This window comes from Aptenodytes forsteri, unplaced genomic scaffold (assembly GCF_000699145.1).
Source record: "Aptenodytes forsteri isolate BGI_AS27 unplaced genomic scaffold, ASM69914v1 Scaffold267, whole genome shotgun sequence".
In the NCBI taxonomy this organism is placed as follows: Eukaryota; Metazoa; Chordata; class Aves; order Sphenisciformes; family Spheniscidae; genus Aptenodytes; species Aptenodytes forsteri.
This window is the reverse complement of record NW_008794173.1, coordinates 2,650,147-2,665,481: the sequence shown is the minus strand read 5'-3', so window position 1 is coordinate 2,665,481 and position 15,335 is coordinate 2,650,147.

Here is a 15,335-nt window from a genome sequence, read left to right as displayed (position 1 = left end):
TTATTTGATTGAAACACTGAAGCTACAAGATTTCTTTTTGTGTTTGGCACGAACCAAGTGCAGCTTCAGACATTGAACCTGGCAGGACGAGCCCTTCTCGTGTGCCCATCCAAATACTGACATCCAACCCCACACGCGCACGGGGACCTTGTCTTCCTCTGCTCCGGTAATAGTCTTGCCACGTCTTGGACCCTACCACAATAAATTAATAGCAATATTTGGATTTACTTGAGGAACACACGTGTTGACCTCAGTGGGTACTACCTGGCCCTTTGAAGCTGCCCTTGCGCAGTGCGGTGTGCTGTGCTCCTGGGGCCAAGCGTCCCTGGATGCCTGCAGTGTCACGCGCTGCTCCCTGATGGACAGGGGATTGCAGATGGGGAGGAGCAGGCAGACTTTGTACCTCTGGATTAAAATGTGAGTTATGCAAACACTCTTGTATTTCATTTTCAAATAATTACCTCTTAGACAGAATCACCTCTGATTGAAAGCTAGCAAGACAAATGGTAACTGGAAGTTGGTGTAATTTTTTTACCGGTTCACTGAACCATTTAAAACAGGTATTGACTGCTACATTATCATAAATTGTTGTATACAGTGAAAGAGCCAGGCTGTGGGGTTGGATGATTAATGGTGAAAGCTGGAACTGCTTCCGATTGAAACTTGGTAGAATATTTCTATAAATAAATATTCAGTGCTGTTGGTATTGATATTATTGTTCCTGTTCATAGCTTCTTCCTGAGGAAACCCGTAGCGTGAGGAGATGCACGCCACGAGGGCTGGCTTTATTTAATGCTCAAGTTGGGAGTGGAGCAGGAGATGTGCTGGAGTTAGCTGCCTCCTTCCCACCTGAGTTCTCCTGAAAGCACTTTAGGACAGTGTGTGGGATTAAAAACGTTTGGTAGATTAGAAGGCTGGGAATCATCTCCCTCGGCTTTTGCATCCAGAAGTTCAGCATTTTGCTTTCAGTAGGGACTTTGCTGTCCCTCTACTCATGGTAGGAGACAGGTGACTCGCCAGATGTTCGTCCCAGAGTAAGGCACAGAGCTAAGAGAGGTGCTCCCATCCTTGGGCTTGCCCTGTTCACAGAGGTATCTTCTCTTGTGCTTAACTGAAGTGACGTGAAAGGGTGACTCCGCAGCTCCCCGGCAGAGGACATGAGCCGCTGTGCTTGAGCAACTGGGACTGTTTTTACAAGCCATCACTGTTATTTTCTCTGGTGGTGCATTGCCGCGGGAGAGCCAGGGGTGGGGAGAGCCGAGCCGAGCCCCTGCGTTCCAGCTGAGCTCTCGCTCCGGCCCGGGAGACGAGGCTGTGCCGGACCCGTAGTACCGGGCAGGTCTGGGAAGAGTTTTGGCATCTGCTGGTAGCTTACACCCCAGGAAAGCTCTGTTAAAAATACCGCCCCGCTGCCTGGATTTAAGCTATTCCTCCTGCACCGATTCCAGTTACTTAGGGATTTGAGAAAAGTCAGAACTATGATCCATCCTCCTGTCATTTTAAAATTAGTTAGTTTCGTAGATAATTAAAACATTCATTTACAAATAAGTTTTTTTACATTTTCTTTTAAATCTTTGCTTAAACATACATTTTTTTCCCCAATTTTAGACCTTTACACCTACACTTTGTTGTAAAATTTGGCATGCATTTTGAGAAACTTGTAAAATACAGAAAAGGGGAAGAGAGAAAGGAAGATGCCAATATGACCTCCATCCGTAACTGGCGGTAGGACCATCACTCATTTGTGTCTTTTAAACCATCTTAGGTTAAGCTAAGAAGTGCTTAGATTTATTTTTATGGATTTCATTTTTAAATGCTTTCACTTGGAAAATGTTACTTTTAATTTACGATTATTTTCTGTGAAATTCACTTTCTTCGTATTTCCCATATTTTAAAAGCTGACTGCTTACTCAAGAAAAAAACACTTTGATGTCATGGAAATAATGAACACTATAAACCCCCTAAATAAAGAGACTTTTGAAAACTTTAAATGTTGTTCTCGAAATGGCTGGTATTGTCATTTATTTTTCTTCATTCCTTTTTCACTGCTACTGAAAGTACAAAAAGAAATAAAGGGGAGAGCAAACAATACTCTGCGAATAATAACTAAAATATTTTTATGGGAATGAATGTATCCCTTTTCTAAAAATGAGCGAGAAAACCAGAAATAATTCTGTGAAACCAGGAGGACAAACCCCGCAGGTCTGTCCCTGTCCCAGTCCCTGTCCCCGTCCCCACCGCTCCTCTGTGCAGCCGCCCGCCCGTGCTCAGGTCTTTGGGGCATCCCGGACCAGAGTGGCAATCCCAGAGTTAGAGGCTGGATGGCGCGTAGCCTCCGTGCAGTCTTCCTCTTCCAGTGGGAAGTCCTGGGCTCCCAGTGAGAGGTTGAATTGTGGTTCTGCGTGTGGGGGTCTCTGGAGATGGGGAAGGATTGGGCAGGGTGGAAAAAAACCCACGTCTCTAAGGGGCGCAGGTGAAGAGAGATGCCTTGCAGCTTGGTCTCCACTCCAGTCCCAACCTCAGCCGTCAGTACTTGTCAAGGGATGAAGATGGCCACACGTAGGATGAAAACGTACAAATGTAATGAAAATCGGTATGGCTCCGTTTTTCCTGTTGTAAGGAGAATTGAATTTCTCAGGCAGGTGGCAAGGCGATGTTGATGAACTATAAAACGATGTGACAAAAGTGACCTTGTTAAAAAAAAAAAAAAAAAGCAGCTGCTTGAAACAAATGCTGGTGAGTTGTGATTGCCCCCATGAGAGTCAGCCCCGCTCCGCCGGGTTTGGGCACCGCTGCGGTAAGGGGCTGAGCTCTGCGCCCCAGCACTGCCAGTGCCGGCCGGGCATCCCGCTCCCCTCCCACCTCCTGCACGTGTGGTGCGGGTTTGTTGGCATCACGATGCCTTCGTTTTAAATTTTAGAATAGACTCACCAGTGAAATGTAAAATACAGCAAAGACTATAAATTTGAAAACTTAGAGCTGCAGCTGGTATAAGAGGTCAGGTACGTTGAGTTCAGTGACCATTTATTCCAGAGGAATAAACGTGGTAGTAGGCTTTGAATCGCTTTTTGTAAGTTAGAGAAGTTGGGAGGCGCATGGAGGGAGGGCTACTTCTTTTCCAGGCGCCTCAGTGAGAGCATTTCATATCGTACGGAAGGAGGTCCTGACACTGGCTTAACTGGAAATTATAGCCTATGTTTTGCTGCTCTCTGTCTCTCTATTTCCCTACTCATACTCTCATGGCTTGTTTTGTGCATACCTGTATTGTGTTAATTCTGCAAGTATTCTGATGTAAATCTGGAATTTTACTTTATTAAGAAATGTCACCTTTTGTCCACATCAGGATGTGGCATTTGTGATGTACACCCCTTTCCCAGTAATCAGAGCATCTGGCATACAAAACAAAGCTACTGTTACTGAAAGCAAATAAAAGCCGAGTGCAATACAAATGGTCAGTGAAAGAAGCAGAAGGCAGTGTTCACATTTGCAATGGGTTCCAGTCCTTACGCAGAGCAGCAAAATGCAGATGCTTCCATGGGACTTCAGATGTCGTGTTGCTAAGCCGTGTCTTGTTGCACTGTTCCCACTGTCTGGATCCAGGGCACGGGGGGTAATCCTGCTTCCCAAACTTCCCAAAACTTTCCTGACGCTGCCGGTTCTCGCGGCTGGTGCTGTCCTCAGGGATGTCAGACCCTCAGCCTCCCGGGCTGCTCATTTCCTTGGGTCTTGTAACTGTCTGTATGCCTTTAGTCCTTAATTATCTTACTGTAAGAGAGTAATGAGTTCATGCAGTTGCTAATAGGGGCACCATAATGTTTACCCTCTTTAGCAATAGATATATTGCAAAGCCCTCAACCGTGCTAATTTTTCACGGGGAGAATATTACATTATGCAGGTTCTGGAATCTGCAATGAATACATTTAAATTCATTACTGACGCACAATCCCCATCAGCCCACCGACTTGATTATTGCTATTATTGTGACACTAATGTTTCTGTCAAATTTCAGTTTACTCAGTTTCAGAATCCAATTTAGGATTAGCATACACGTTTCCTTGCCTTTGATTGAAAGTTACAACTCGTGCAAAAATTGCTTTCAAAATTCTGGTTTTGTGAATGTTATCTTGCAGCGCTTTTATAAAATATACCACGGTAGGCTTATAGAAATCTGCACATACTAAAATAAAGGCAATGGGTTGATTTTTAAAACAGAAAACAGCTAATCTGAAGTTTTACCTACCTGTCAGGTTAACCTGAGTACTTCACCCAGTTACAATGGGATGGTAGTCAGCCACACTTTAATATTAAATATTGAAGTTATTACAGAAGATTTGATTTGATGTTATTATAGAATATTTGATGTTATTACAGAATATTTGACTTTTTCTTTCATTATTCATTGCGTCCCCGTGTTTAGTAGTTTCTCCAGTGATTGCAGCTTCATTACGTGGGCAGGTTTGATGTTGCTGGCAAAGGCCAGATTTGTTGGTCTGAGACGAAGTGATGAAGAATGTGAAAGTTATTCAAAAGGAAGGAATTTCAGGGGCATCGGTGCTGAAGGGACGGCGGGGTGCCCCCCCGGCCACTTCTCCAGCTCCGTTTTCCACATCCTTTGCAGTTCGGATCGAGAAGCCCACGGCAGCCGAGGGCACCGGCACGCCAGCGGTGACCGCCCGGCAGGGCCACGGTGCCGGGCACAGCCGCGGCATCAGTGCAGTGCCAAGCACGGCGTGGGGGACCTCCGCTGGGGCGTCCCCACTGCTCCCTTGGCCGCTGCGGGGCCCGGCACGGCTCCTCCACCACCGAGAGCTGCGCTCCTCCTTGCAGAGGTGCACCCGCACCCGGGCACTGTCCTGTAGCGGGCCTCCACCGCCGAGAGCTGCGCTCCTCCTTGCAGGGGTGCACCCGCACCCGGGCACTGTCTTCTGTAGCGGGAGGTTCTGGCAGCGTGCTCCCTTCTTAGTTCAAGTTGGCTACCGTAAATGTCAAGAAGAGGAAGAGGCTTCTGCTGAATTATTTTCATTATTATAATTCTGAATACATTAATATCCACAGAACAATGTGTTTGAGATGATGAATTGGACATTGAGAAATTAATCCTGCACAGAGTTTTCTCCAGCAACAAATTGTAACTGTCATAAGCACAGCCCCCCAAATATTTTCTGTCAGTTCGTGTTGTAATTTATGTTGAAGACATTTAATGCTGATGAAAATGTCATTGTAATAGATCATAGCGCTGCTTATCATCCCGGCTTTTCATATGAAAAACACATCCTATGATAATTTAGATCATGTGAACTCTTGAGCATACACACAGAGTACCCCTCAAAAGGCTGTGTCTTATCCCAAAGAGGAGGTTTCTATGTAAAAATCACATAAAAGCTTAGCAAGTTAAGTTCCAGGTGAAGCAACATTATCAGTGGGGGGGTTATACTTATTTAACGAGGCTTTGAAAACCTGGTAGCTGCCAGAAGTGCAGGACTTCTGCAGGCACAACAGGCACGCAAGTGGTGGGAGGCAGAGGACCTCGTCCTCCTCTGCGCTGGTTCGTCTCAGCAGCCAGGTCTGTCTGCCCTGGAGACGAGGAGGTCTGTCTGCCTCACTGATGGCAATTCTCACAATTTCACCGAGCTGGTGTGGACTTCAGTTCCTGCAATGACATATTCTGTAGTTATAAAGTTCAGTACGGTGGTGTTGAGGCTGAAGAGCTTTCTTACAAGCCTCAAGTCTGACCTCTTGCAAATTAAGTTACAAAATTCTCCTGAATTTCCAAATCAAGACTACAATTCTCTTTGGTCAGAAATTTAAAGGGAATCAATAAAAAGATACAAAGCAATCCCAACCTGCAGTGTTCCTTTTAAGTGGTTCCCATGGTACATACCTCTCCCTGGTAAAAGTGAGTGCCTATTTCTGTTCTGGTTTTGTTTAGTTTCTGGTCCCCTGTGCCTTGTTACGCTTTTTACTTTGATTTTAAAAGCTACCTATCCTCAGAAATGCCTCTTCTGTGTAGATTCTGGGCTCAGCCGTCTCTTGGATAAAGTAAGTGGAGCGAGATTCTCAAGTCATAAGTCTTGAATAATTTTTTGTAATTCATTTCCTAATTAATTTCATTTCTGTGTTTTTCCTTCAGATTGCATCGGGCAAGAGTCCGCTGCACCCTCCTCTCCCGCCCAGGCTCGGCGGCTGGTGCGCTGGGGAGATGGTGGGCGGGTTCGCCATGGGCGCCGTGCGAGCCAGCGTGCTGCCCTCGGCTGCAGCGGGCTGTCCCGGGCAGAGCTGGGCAGGCTGGGGGGACCGCCTGCCGGTTTCCAGCACGTCCAGGACGGCATGCCTCCCACACACTGCTGGGTGGTGGGCTTGCATTGCGCACGTGGCGTCCTGGTGGTGCAGCATCGCCCCACGTCGCCACGTGGTACCACGCTCTGTAACGCCCCGTGCCGTATGCCAAGTACAAATGGCGAGCTGTAAAGGCGACAGAAGTTGTTCCGAGCACATCTATGCTTTTAGCTAATCAGGTGTCCAGAGGGGTTGTTCCAAGTGTAACAGATAATGTAACGTAGCAGACAGGGAAACACAGACGCAGGCAAAAGCATTTTTGCCTTTTTAGAAAATCTTTGAAATGGCAGAAGTCCAATAAGATAAAGGATGGCCAGCATTCATTTTACTTTTTACAGTTTGGGGAAAAAGGAGTAAGATTGCAGAGAGCGACTCACGAGGCTAAGACACCATTATTTTCTTCCTCCATCTGTTTTTTTTTTAAGGGGGAACTCGCTGTCTCCATGTAATTGTGCAGCTCTTCCTGCCGATGTGCCGAGACTCACAATACCCTCTGAATGGATGCTGTCGGTTTTGCAGCATGGACTCGGGAGGTGGTCTGCTGCTTCCCTTTCTCCCTGAGAGGGTCTCCAGTATATTGTTTATCCTCGCTTTGTGACTCGGTCAGCTCTGTGCCAAACCTCTCAGTAGACGGTTCAGTGAACTGTCCTCCTTTGTAGGCCAGCGGCGGAGGCCACTGAAGGCCCTCTGTCAGGGTGTTTGTCTCGGCACCGCTCAATACAGTGGTAGAAAACACTCGGCGTACAGCGCACCCGTTTCCTTTCTGCATAGTTTATGGCAGCGCCAGGAAAAAACTAGTAACGATTATTAATTATAAACACATTTTTCTGTCATTTAGATAATTCATAAGCTTCTTTCTCATAATTAGCTCAAACCTGTGGCAGGACTGGATCTGCCAGACTCACAGCAGTAATAGTTTTTGTACATACCCCAGTGTCCGGAGGGGTCTGTGTCTTACATGGGGCAACCCACTCTAAGTTCTGTGCCTGTATTAACGCGAGGTGCCTAAATATCTGCTTGGAAGTAGTAGAGAAATGTGTCTGTAGTGACATCTTTTAAGACAATAGCTCAACAGCTTTACAGTTCATCAAAATATTTTCAGTGCTTGTTACAAAAAGAACCAAAACCAGTTTTTTCAAAAGATTTTCACACTTCCCAGCCAGCAGCTGTGAATACTCTCGTCAGGTTCGAAGGAACTTGTCTGAGTGCTTGGCTGAGTGAAATCTTCATCTGAAAGTACACAAGATGCCCAAGGAGAGGTCTGCAGAGATGTGAATAATTATGCTCACAATTAGTTCAAAGTGCTTCCATGTGCTTTCTGGTAAGGACGTTTCCAGCGTAATCTGTGCAGCTCTCACCTCATCTCTGACCATGAAACACAAAACCTTTAGCTATTCTTCTGTGAGCTGATGGGGAAAAATAGCGATGCTTTGGGCTTTGCTTAGTGGTAGATGCAGCTAGAGGTGCGCCAGGGCTCAAAACAGTGTGTCTGTTTGCAACGGCAAGTTTTTTCCATTCTCTGTTGTGTTCACCATACTCTTTTCCTATTAATCTTTTCCCCAGTGTTCCCTGGTTTCTTTGTTTCTTTCTTTCAGACTTGGATTTGTTTTCCTTTCAGTTGTAGATCGCTGAAACTTTCTCTGACTGAATTTTAGCAACCTTGAAATTTGGCTGAACCTTTGTTTTACTTTGGCTTTTCATTCTGGATCCCATTTGTAAGGTCAGTTCTTCCCAGCACAGCAAAAATTGCTTTCCTTAATAGATTAAATTGCCCACATTTTTTTCTTCCACTACTTTTTACTCAGGCTGGACTAATTTAAAGTGTTGTAACAGTGTCTCTGCACATATAGATTTGACATACAGAATGACAAAACCCATTAGGAAATTATATCGCCTCTGAAACTGAAACACGTACAGTTCTACCAGTAATTCACAGAAGAGTGTGTTCTCTTACAGCAGACACATAGCAGATGGTCGAAGCTATAAAGCAGACAATGTCCAGCCAAGTCTAGATCCCAGATAACCTTGATGAATCGTCGAGTCCATCTCCAGCTGAGCAGAGGTCAAAGGAATCCCTTCTCCTAAGGGAACAGCTTCCTTCTCAGTTAACCTGTGCTGATGTGGCATAAAAGCAAAACTCCAAAGAAGAGGGTGGGCATGGGCGAGAAGAGCAAAGGATGAATGAGCTGGGAAAGGCATGGAAGTTCTGGTGCAGGTACAGCTTGAAGTTTGCCTTGAATTGCCAAAGACTTGAATTCCTAACCTGCCCCCCCGAAAAATAGGAGATAATTTTGCACAGTGAAGCTTTTTATGAGATGTTAAATTATTCTTCTGGGCCAGAAAACAATGCAGGCCCAGCTTTATTATGATAAATTGTCATTACTATCCCCAGTCACTAATGAAATGGGGTTTATAATTAGGGATTTCTTGAGTTAACTGCTAGAGGTGAAGCTGAATCCTTTGAAATGACTGGCAGAGTTTGTCACTAGAGAGCTTCCCTGCTGGTGAAATGGCACATGGGGGATGCACACGTATGAATGTTTGCTTCCAGAAGCATGACTGACTGCAGCGATTTAGCAAGTGGTGTGCTAGGCTGGGCTTTTAGGAATACAAGAAGGATATTTCTTTTGTTTTCCATCATGAGTTGCCCTATGTTCTTACCGTCTTTAATGTGCCTCTAATGTGCTTTGATTTTATTGATACAAACCTAATGAATGGTGCATGATTTGTGTAGAAGAATAATCTCCGTCCCTTCCTCTTTGTCTGATTTAGTGCTATGATGCTTTAGTGACAGATCATTAACCCACTTCTGCAGATGCTGCAGAAGCAGAGAACCAAAACACATCAGCTACCCCCACGCCCCGCTGTCGAACAGCAAGCCACAAATGGGTGTAGGCAGGACTGGAGGAAGAAATCCACGGGCTGTGGACAGTGCAGGCCAGCGTCAGAAACCCTAGTGTCAGCAATAATCTCATGATTGAGGTGTTTTTATATGTACTTTACAAATGCAAATAGTTGACGTTGGTTTCTTTGCCTGTTTTTCAGTGGTTTGCATTCAGGAAGGGCCTTCCATGAAATCGTTGGGTTTTATTTGCACGGTAGGAGCGACAGGGAGAGCGGTTTGATGGTTGTATGTGGAGAAAGGAAAAGCCACTGAGATACCTGAATTTAGAGGTAGAAAGCAGGGCATTAAAACAAAGGTTGCATCTGTTTCCTAAGGTTCAAGTTGGCATTTCCAGCCATTCAAAATCATATGGCGGGCTCAGCAGGCCCCCACCATGGACTGCTTGTGACACATCGGTTACATTTCACAGGATGCCCGAGCCATATTCCTTCAGGCATTGTGCCTGCCGGTCAATTTGGCTTGTCAAAATTGTCAACAAAAAATTCAGGCTGGTGTGAGCAAAGTTAAAATGTTTGTGTTGTCTGAACTGACAAACATCCTGTTTCTTTACCTAACGGATGTTCAGAAGAATAGCAGGTCTTTCAAAACATCCAGAAATGGTGATGCCGGAGGGTCCAGACTGTACAGCTTGCTGCTACCTTGAGGCTGATACTGATAAGTAGTATTTTTTTTTAAAAGAGTAAAAAAAGCATTTTTCATTGGGATGATCTACGAGCACTTGTACTGCCAGAGCTTTTTCCAAGCGGTTTTCGAGAACCGTATGTTCTCAGCATTTCTGCTCTTGATATCACCCGAGGCTGGTGCTTCATTTCCAGCTTCCCTGGCAGGCTGTGTAAAGTTGCCACATCAACAAATATGCAGGCACGTTAAATATTGCTTTTCAAGCCATCTCTCAGAGCACTCTATGATTGTTATAATCATATACAAATAATCTCGTATTTTTTCATGATGGAGTGTCACAGAGGACATGCAAGGAGTACTGGACAGCAAAATTGCTAATTCGGCTACCACACTTTTTAAAGTCCAAATAAGTCAGGCCAAGAGTCCCAGGCTTGGCGCAGGGACCAATGCAATTGCAATTAGCATTTTATCTGGCCTATTGATTCGACTAAAATTCTGGCATCAGTGTTCGGACACTCTTTAATTTGCAAACAGATGCCTCCACCAGCTGCTTTCCCTGTGCAGATGTCTCCACCTCAAACCAGCGACGGAGCGGTCGTACGAGTCATGGGAGTATCGGGCTGCCCAGATGAATTTTAGGGCACTGCCCAGCGCTGGATTGGTGAGAGCACACCTGAGGATACGTTTTTATCGATTCTCCCACTACAGGGGCTCACTCCCACAGGCAGACCCCAGCACACCTTGGCGTCTGCCTGCAGACTGCACCCCTTGCGAGGGACGGATGCTCAGTGGTGAGCCGCGGCGTGTTTCGGCAGCTCGCGAGAGCCCCACAGCTCGACGCCGGGGCCCGAAGGCCACTCTTGCTTTCTCGGCCCACAAAATTATTTCTGTTTCCCAGGGAGAATAAGGGCAAACCCAGAAAGTCCATTTGGAGATGGCTCTCTATGAAGGGATTGATGCCATCGGTTCTGGAGAGTGAGGCGCCCAGAGGAGCGGCTGTGAATCCGGTTACGAGCTGGAGCAAGCGCGGGGGGTCTCTGGGAGCATCTGTAGCAGTGAGAGTCAAGGTGGGCACGAAGCTCCCTGCAGGGTCGGGACAGTAACAGGGAGACTTCTAAAAGCTGGGCAGCATCATTATTGACAGCTGGAATCGGGATGGAAAACAGGTCTGTGAGGCCAGCAAAACCTACTTCCATTACCTGCATTAAATTCAAATATCCTGTTTTGCTGATGCACTAGTAGGATGCATTTTTAAGAATTTTCTTGCTCTTCAGTCTTGGTTTTAAGTGAGTTTAGGTGAAATGAAGACTTAAATTAGTTATTCCTTTCTACCTTACGGATACGTTTCCTTTTTAAAATTTACTTACACATAATAAGACATCGTATTTGCATCTGATGAATTTTCTAATTGGTTATTTTTTGTCTTAAATCAAACAGTTATATTTTCATCGTCCAAATACAGCCATAAGCAGGTCTTCACAACCTGAAGTATCACTAGTTAGTGACCTTTCTATTTACAGATTAAAATCTCACTTCAGATATAAATGCATCTGCCTTGTAAAACCATCCCGATGATTTTTGCTAAGCGTCATTTTCAACTTTTGTAACTACAAACATGTTGCATTTAATTCCTTCCAGATCTTTCCAAGTAGACAGCCGTACAATAATAGCGGTGGTGTAGTTTTGCATACTGTGAAATTACTACTATTTTTGCCCATCTCTCTGCAAAGTTTTCTTTTGCAGTCACTATGAATAAACTCTGAAGTCTGTACTTTAAATAAAAGAGGTCATTCTGCTTTCCTGCCAACATAAACAGGAGTATGATTTGCGTGTCTAAATAAACAAATGCGTTATGCATAATAACTGCCGTCAAACAATGCATTGCCTGTTCCGATTTTCAGCTATCAATTGCAGGATAAATTTATTGGTAAATTGAGAGCTCAGTCCTGAAATGGTGTTGGGATTTGAAGTCTCCGCTGAGTTTTTCTGGAGATCTGAAGATCTGAAAGCTGATGAAGAAAAGTGAATTTCTGTATATTCAGTATAGCGGCCGACCTCTGGAAATCCCTAATAGCACCCTCCTGCCTTGGAAAACGTGTAAAGATCAGCAAGCTGAGGAAAGATGGGCAGCCCTGGGTCATACACAGCCAGCGTTGCGGTGTCTGCCTGGGAGGGAGGAGCGAGCCCGATGCTCTCGGCGCAGGTGATGGGAAGGGGGAGGAAGGAGGCGCGGGTGCAGCGGGACAGGACAGCAGGACGGTTGGGGTGTGAGGGCTCAGCACAGAGAGGATAAGAGGTGGTCATGCTGCCGGAGGTTCCACCTGCATTGAGATGGTGAGGCTGCGCCAGCTCTTCATGCTTCTCCCAGCACTGCCTGCGACAGCGATGGTGGTGACTCCATCAAAAGGGATTGTGAAACCCTGGAGCTCCACGGGAGACAGGCAGAGGACACGAGTGGAAGCGACAGCAGGCTTCAGCACGGCAGGGAATTCGTTTGACTGTAGGGTTTTTTTCCATTGTAACATTTCTTTATTGAAAGGAATATAAGTAAAAATAAAAATCCCTCTAAGTCAAGGGCACATTCAGCCATCGCTTTCACCAGCTGAATATTACCTGAGGCCCGGGTAAGTCTGGTGGAGAAAGCTGTGTACCTTCTCTAGAAATAACCCTGAAGTAGGAAGAAAGTATTTTACATGCCTATTCCCTTGTGCCTTTCCAGATATTCAGGAATATTCACAGTTTTGTTGTTTATCAGCCTAGAAACTGTGTATTCATTTAAAATAAGCTAGGAAACCTTTGCTGCAGTGTTTTCATGTTGAGATGGGATTTTTGTAGGCTTCATTGTCATGCAGTGTATGGTACTGCAAAGGAAAAAAGGAGTATGAAGAAATTACCCAGTGAAACAGAAGAAACCCTTTTATTCCCATCAGTTTTGATTGAAGGGGGGAGGTAGTGGAAGCAACACGGTAAAAGATAATTCAAAATATTGCTGCAGATGATAACTCCCGGCTTCATTTTTCTGCAGAGGTAATATATCCCCTTAAAATAAATAAATATTTCTAAAATCTTAGCCCAGTTTATGGGCAGACAGCAAAGGAATCAGAGTGGAGGTCTGGCTGAGATGAACAGTCTGGAGAAAACTACAGTGGACGAGAGCGTGCCTTTGCAAATGAGCTGTGGTTGGTTTAAATTTTCATGTTTGAAAAATATCAATCTGATGGGCAAAAATTTGTCAGAAGGCAAAAATTCCCATTTATTCTGCAAGTATTGACTTTGGAAAAGATTGCCCAAATGGCAGGCTTGGCAGAAAGGGCCATGGGTTGGCACGCACCAGCAGCCACGTCTGGACTGACCTCCTTGGGGCAGAACTTCCATTTCCGAGGAGGAAATTCTTTCCTAAAGAGACAGTTGGTAACTAATGAAGACACAACGCTTCTTCCATTTTTTCCCTACTGATGTATGGAATTCGGCTGCAGCTCCTGTCTAAGAGAAACAGATGATTTCTAGACAATGGAGTAACCAATGGACAAATAACATCCCTTTTTGTCTACTGCATCCTTCCTCCAGTCTCCTTTTGATTAAATGGCAGTCTTGTTGCGTCGCCGAATATAACACGTATCTCCTTTATCTTGTCATTTAGCACCCTAGAGAAGGATGACTGACAATCCCTTTGAAGTGCTTAGTTATTTGGAATTAAATGTAATCAGACTGCATGCATGTTTTATACGGAAAAATAGCTTTGGGGAAGTTTCCCTTGACCTTCACGTAACAGGGGAAAGAAAAAGGGGATCATGAAGGGATCCAGGCAGGCTGCTCGGCGGAGTCATCCCGGGGGGTGCGGGGACCCACCGCACCGCCGCTCTGCACCGGAGCAGGGCTGCGCTGCCTGCTCGCTGCTGCTCATTGCTGCAGCGGCAGCCAGAAGCGACGGAGAAGATGAGGACCTCCCGGTGTGCTCTGTGCTCTGCTGGCACCCACTCCCGGCCAGTCGACAAGGCAGAGGAAGGATGGGAGAAAGAGAAATATTGTTTTCATTTTGTAGGTGGGATGCAGGAAATCAGGTACAGAGCTTCAAGTCCAGTAAAGCAAAGCACTTATGCCTCTGCTTAGTATTAGTCAATATGGTGCTCCTGCACCCAGCATTAAGCAGGTAATTAAACCCATTGATTGCTTTACTACAGTCTCATGAATCTTTTACTGGAGGCGAGAAGAAAACCCAGCCCAACTGAATATCCCGCTATACTCATCGACGAGGTTACGCATGTCCCCGGTACTGCTGAAGTCCTTTACCTAGAAAAAGGGGTGAAAGCGTCCCGGGGGTGGTGAAGGCAGGTGATGAGGTGGCTCGCTGCCGGGCATCTTCCTTTGCCAGGGCTCTGGCCAGCTCCTGTGAATAAGAGTCACGGTGTCTGTACCCTGGAAGGCTTAAACTAATGAGCAGAGGAAAGGTACAGTTATGGGGACAACTCTGCAAGAAAGTGGAGGGAAGAGGGAAAAATGGCTCTTGGAGAATATACTGACACGGACTGCCAAAATCCATCACTATATGCATGACATTATTAATAAGGAACCTAAACAAGATGCTAGGCCATCGTGATTGATAGGACAATAAAAATCCTTCTAACAGCTTCTGAGGTCTTGCTGCTGTTGTTAATTATAGTCAAGCAATTCACTGTAAACTGCTCTCTGTGGATTACGGAGCTTGCCCTCTATTGAAACGCAAAGGTAGTGCGTGTGCTTATTTCTTTACATACTTGGGAGGCAGCAAACAAGCAACCAGCTGAACCGGTTTAATTTAGGGAGGAGGAGAGTACACGAAAAGCGTGTGGGTTTGGGATCATTTTCTGTGCAGTTATCAACTGGAACAGGCTTTGTTTTGAAAACACATGTGTCTCCTGGCCTTGAGATGGGCAAAGCTCTTGTTAAGAGCTCGGTGTTGGTTTATTTGGAGAAGCTTTCCTGCGTGGCTGCAGCCTGAGGACTTGCCCTGCAGAAGCCACTGCGGCTGCTGGTGGGTCCCCAGCCCCAGGAGGAGCAGGATGGCTTTCCTGGCCTTGACGCGCGGTGGGGACTGCTCCCAAGTAGTCCCACTGACTACGTTCAACGCTTTTCTTGCTCGTGGTCTGAATAATTTAAAGGCTAGCGATAATAACAATAATTTAAAGGTCAGTAATAATAATGATACTTAACGTGTGCTGTTACTATTTCAATTGTGTCTACTTGAAACTTCTTTGGTTTTTGCAAAACCCACAAGCATTTGGTTTTGTTGTGTTGTTTTTTTAATAAAAGAGTGTGTTAAATGCATACATTGTGAAACATAAAAAGACTGTACTTGCTCTGTGAGCTATTCCTGGGAATGAATACATTTTTCTTTAGATTGATTTTAGATTTTCTTTAGATTTAGATTAAGATTACATTTTAGATTGGATGTGAGGAAAAATTTCTTTACTGAAAGAGTGGTTAAACATTGGAA